This window comes from Triticum dicoccoides, chromosome 3A (assembly GCF_002162155.2).
Source record: "Triticum dicoccoides isolate Atlit2015 ecotype Zavitan chromosome 3A, WEW_v2.0, whole genome shotgun sequence".
NCBI classification, from domain to species: Eukaryota; Viridiplantae; Streptophyta; class Magnoliopsida; order Poales; family Poaceae; genus Triticum; species Triticum dicoccoides.
In genome coordinates this window covers 128,190,182-128,196,098 of record NC_041384.1, presented here as the reverse complement: position 1 = coordinate 128,196,098, position 5,917 = coordinate 128,190,182, and positions in this window count along the sequence as shown.

The window sequence follows — 5,917 nt, the reverse complement described above, 5'->3', positions numbered from 1 at the left end:
TGACGATCGTAATTAGGGTTTTTGTGTTTTGATGTACCTAAGGTTGTTCGGAGTCCCGGATGTGATCACGAACATGACGAGGAGTCTCGAAATGGTCGATACATAAAGATTGATATATTGGAAGCCTATATTTGGATATCGGAAACGTTTCGGGTGAAATCGGGATTTTACCGGAGTACCCGGGGGGTTACCGGAACCCCCCCAGGGGTTATTGGGCCTACATTGGCCGTAAGGGAGAAGAGGAGGGCCGGCCAGGGCAGGCCATGCGCCCCCTCCCACCTAGTCCGAATAGGACAAGGAAGGGAGGGCGGCGCCCCCCTTTCCTCTTTCTCCCATCCCTCTTCCTTTTCCAACAAGGCAAGAGGGGGGAGTCCTACTCCCGGTGGGAGTAGGACTCCTCCAGGCGCACCCCTAGGGCCGGCCGCACCTCCCCCTCTCCCTTCTTTATATACGGGGGCAAGGGGGCACCCCAGGACACACAAGTTGATCTTCGTGATCGTTCCTTAGCCGTGTGCGGTGCCCCCTTCCACCATATTCCAACTCGGTCATATCGTAGCGGTGCTTAGGCGAAACCCTGCGTCGGTAGAACATCATCACCGTCATCACGCCGTCATGCTAACGAAACTCTCCCTCAATGTTTTGCTGGATCGGAGCTCGAGGGACGTCACCGAGTTGAACGTGTGCAGAACTCTGAGGTGTCGTACGTTCGGTACTTGGATCGGCCAGATCGGGAAGACATACGACTACTCCCTCTACGTTGTGTCAACGCTTCCATTGCCGGTCTACGAGGGTACATAGACAACACTCTCCCCTCTCGTTGCTATGCATCACCATGATCTTGTGTGTGCGTAGGAAAATTTATGAAATTACTACGTTCCCCAACAGTGGCATCCGAGCCTAGGTTTTATGCGTTGATGTTATTTGCATGAGTAGAACACAAGTGAGTTGTGGGCGATATAAATCATACTGCTTACCAGCATGTCATACTTTGGTTCGGCGGTATTGTTGGATGAAGCGGCCCGGACCGACATTACACGTACGCTTACGCGAGACTGGTTCTACCGACGTGCTTTGCACACAGGTGGCTGGCGGGTGTCAGTTTCTCCAACTTTATTTGAACCGAGTGTGGCTACGCCCGGTCCTTCTGAAGGTTAAAACAACACCAACTTGACAAACTATCATTGTGGTTTTGATGCGTAGGTAAGAACGGCTCTTGCTAAGCTCGTAGCAGCCACGTAAAACTTGCAACAACAAAGTAGAGGACGTCTAACTTGTTTTTGCAGGGCATGTTGTGATGTGATATGGTCAAGACATGATGCTAAATTTTATTGTATGAGATGATCATGTTTTGTAACCGAGTTATCGGCAACTGGCAGGAGCCATATGGTTGTCGCTTTATTGTATGCAATGCAATTGCACTGTAATGCTTTACTTTATCACTAAGCGGTAGCGATAGTCGTGGAAGTATAAGATTGGCGAGATGACAACGATGCTACGATGGTGATCAATGTGTCACGCCGGTGAGGATGGTGATCATGACGGTGCTTCGGAGATGGAGATCACAAGCACAAGATGATGATGACCATATCATATCACTTATATTGATTGCATGTGATGTTTATCTTTTATGCATCTTATCTTGCTTTGATTGAAGGTAGCATTATAAGATGATCTCTCACTAAATTTCAAGATAAAAGTGTTCTCCCTGAGTATGCACCATTGCCAAAGTTCGTCGTGCCCGGACACCACGTGATGATCGGGTGTGATAAGCTCTATGTCCATCTACAATGGGTGCAAGCCAGTTTTGCACACGCAGAATACTTAGGTTAAACTTGACGAGCCTAGCATATGCAGATATGGCCTCGGAACACTGAGACCAAAAGGTCGAGCGTGAATCATATAGTAGGTATGATCAACATATTGATGTTCACCATTGAAAGCTACTCCATTTCATGTGATGATCGGTTATGGTTTAGTTGATTTGGATCACGTGATCACTTAGAAGATTAGAGGGATGTCTTTCTAAGTGGGAGTTCTTAAGTAATATGATTAATTGAACTTAAATTTATCATGAACTTAGTACCTGATAGTATCTTGCTTGTCTATGTTTATTTGTAGATAGATGGCCCGTGCTGTTGTTCCGTTGAATTTTAATGTGTTCCTTGAGAAAGCAAAGTTGAAAGATGATGGTAGCAATTACACGGACTGGGTCCGTAACTTGAGGATTATCCTCATTGCTACACAGAAGAATTACATCCTGGAAGCACCGCTAGGTGCCAGGCCTGCTGCTGGAGCAACACCAGATGTTATGAACGTCTGGCAGAGCAAAGTTGATGACTACTCGATAGTTCAGTGTGCCATGCTTTACGGCTTAGAATCGGGACTTCAACGATGTTTTAAACGTCATGGAGCATATGAGATGTTCTAGGAGTTGAAGTTAATATTTTAAGCAAATGCCCGGATTGAGAGATATGAAGTCTCTAATAAATTCTATAGCTACAAGATGGCGGAGAATGGTTCTGTCAGTGAACATATACTCAAAATGTCTGGGTATCATAATCACTTGACTCAACTAGGGGTTAATCTTCCTGTTGATAGTGTCATTGACAGAGTTCTTCAATCACTGCCACCAAGCTACAAGAGCTTCGTGATGAACTATAACATGCAAGGGATGGATAAGACAATTCCCGAGATCTTCGCAATGCTAAAGGCTGTGGAGGTAGAAATCAAGAAGGAGCATCAAGTGTTGATGGTCAACAAGACCACCAGTTTCAAGAAAAAGGGCAAAGGGAAGAAGAAGGGGAACTTCAAGAAGAACAGTAAGCAAGTTGCTGCTCAGGAGAAGAAACCCAAATCTGGACCTAAGCCTGAAACTGAGTGCTTCTACTGCAAGCAGACTGGACACTGGAAGCGAAACTGCCCCAAGTATTTGGCGGATAAGAAGGATGGCAAAGTGAACAAAGGTATATGTGATATACATGTTATTGATGTGTACCTTACTAGAGCTCGCAGTAGCACCTGGGTATTTGATACTGGTTCTGTTTCTAACATTTGCAACTTGAAACAGGGACTACGGATTAAGCGAACACTAGCAAAGGACGAGGTGACGATGCGCGTGGGAAATGGTTCCAAAGTCGATGTGATCGCAGTCGGCACGCTACCTCTACATCTACCTTCGGGATTAGTTTTAGACCTAAATAATTGTTATTTGGTGCTAGCGTTGAGCATGAACATTATATCTGAATCTTGTTTGATGCGAGACGGTTATTCATTTAAATCAGAGAATAATGGTTGTTCTATTTATATGAGTAATATCTTTTCTGGTCATGCACCCTTGCAGAGTGGTCTATTTTTGATGAATCTCGATAATAGTGATACACATATTCATAGTGTTGAAGGCAAAAGATGCAGAGTTGATAATGATAGTACAACTTATTTGTGGCACTGCCGTTTAGGTCATATCGGTGTAAAGTGCATGAAGAAACTCCTTACTGATGGACTTTTGGAATCACTTGATTATGAATCACTTGGTATTTGCGAACCGTGCCTCATGGGCAAGATGACTAAAATGCCGTTCTCTGGTACTATGGAGAGAGCAACGGATTTGTTGGAAATCATACATACAGATGTATGTGGTCCGATGAATATTGAGGTTCGTGGCGGATATCGTTATTTTTTCACCTTCACAGATGATTTAAGCAGATATGGGTATATCTACTTAATGAAACATAAGTCTGAAACATTTGAAAAGTTCAAAGAATTCCAGAGTGAAGTTGAAAATCAGCGTAACAAGAAAATAAAGTTTCTACGATCTGATCGTGGAGGAGAATATTAGAGTTACGAGTTTGGTCTACATTTGAAACAACGCGGAATAGTTTTGCAACTCATGCCACCCGGAACACCACAGCGTAATGGTGTGTCCGAACGTCGAAATCGTACTTTACTAGATATGGTGCGATCTATGATGTCTCTTACAGATTTACCGCTATCGTTTTGGGGTTATGCTTTAGAGACGGCTGCATTCACGTTAAATAGGGCACCATCGAAATCCTTTGAGACGACACCTTATGAACTGTGGTTTGGCAAGAGACCAAAGTTGTCGTTTCTGAAAGTTTGGGGCTGCAATGCTTATGTGAAAAAGCTTCAACCTGATAAGCTCAAACCCAAATCAGAGAAATGTGTCTTCATAGGATACCCAAAGGAAACTGTTGGGTACACCTTCTATCACAGATCCGAAGGCAAGACTTCCATTGCTAAGAGTGGATCCTTTCTAGAGAAGGAGTTTCTCTCGAAAGAAGTGAGTGGGAGAAAAGTAGAACTTGATGAGGTAACTGTACCTGCTCCCTTATTGGAAAGTAGTACATCATATAAACCGGTTTCTGTGACACCTACACTAATTAGTGAGGAAGCTAATGATAATGATCATGAAACTTCAGATCAAGTTACTACCGAACCTCGTAGATCAACCAGAGTAAGATCCGCACCAGAGTGGTACGGTAATCCTGTTCTGGAAGTCATGCTACTAGATCATGATGAACCTACGAACTATGAAGAAGCGATGGTGAGCCCAGATTCCGCAAAGTGGCTAGAAGCCATGAAATCTAAGATGGGATCCATGTATGAGAACAAAGTGTGGACTTTGGTTGACTTGCTCGTTGATCGGCAAGCAATTGAGAATAAATGGATCTTCAAGAAGAAGACTGACGCTGACGGTAATGTTACTGTCTACAAAGCTCGACTTGTTACGAAAGGTTTTCGACAAGTTCAAGGGATTGACTACGATGAGACCTTCTCAACCGTAGAGATGCTTAAGTTTGTCTGAATCATGTTAGCAATTGCCGCATTTTATGATTATGAAATTTGGCAAATGGATGTCAAAACTGCATTCCTGAATGGATTTCTAGAAGAAGAGTTGTATATGATGCAACCAGAAGGTTTTGTCGATCCAAAGGGAGCTAACAAAGTGTGCAAGCTCCAGCGATCCATTTATGGACTGGTGCAAGCCTCTCGGAGTTGGAATAAACGCTTTGATAATGTGATCAAAGCATTTGGTTTTGTACAAACTTTTGGAGAAGCCTGTACTTACAAGAAAGTGAGTGGGAGCTCTGTAGCATTTCTGATATTATATGTGGATGACATATTATTGATTGGAAATGATATAGAATTTCTGGATAGCATAACGGGATACTTGAATAAGAGTTTTTCAATGAAAGACCTCGGTGAAGCTGCTTACATATTGGGCATTAAGATCTATAGAGATAGATCAAGACGTTCAATTGGACTTTCACAAAGCACATACCTTGACAAAGTTTTGAAGAAGTTCAAAATGGATCAAGCAAAGAAAGGGTTCTTTCCTGTGTTACAAGGTGTGAAGTTGAGTAAGACTCAATGTCCGACCACCGAAAAAGATAGAGAGAAAATGAAAGATGTTCCCTATGCTTCATCCATAGGCTCTATCATGTATGCAATGATGTGTACCAGACCTGATGTGTGCCTTGCTATAAGTCTAGCAGGGAGGTACCAAAGTAATCCAGGAGTAGATCACTGGACAGTGGTCAAGAACATCCTGAAATACCTGAAAAGGACTAAGGATATGTTTCTTGTATATGGAGGTGATAAAGAGCTTATCGTAAATGGTTACATTGATGCAAGCTTTGACACTGATCCGGACGATTCTAAATCGCAAACCGGATATGTGTTTATACTGAACGGTGGAGCTGTCAGTTGGTGCAGTTCTAAACAAAGCGTCGTGGCGGGATCTACATGTGAAGCGGAGTACATAGCTGCTTCGGAAGCAGCATATGAAGGAGTCTGGATGAAGGAGTTCATATCCGATCTAGGTGTCATACCTAGTGCATCGGATCCAATGAAAATCTTTTGTGACAATACTGGTGCAATTGCCTTGGCAAAGGAATCC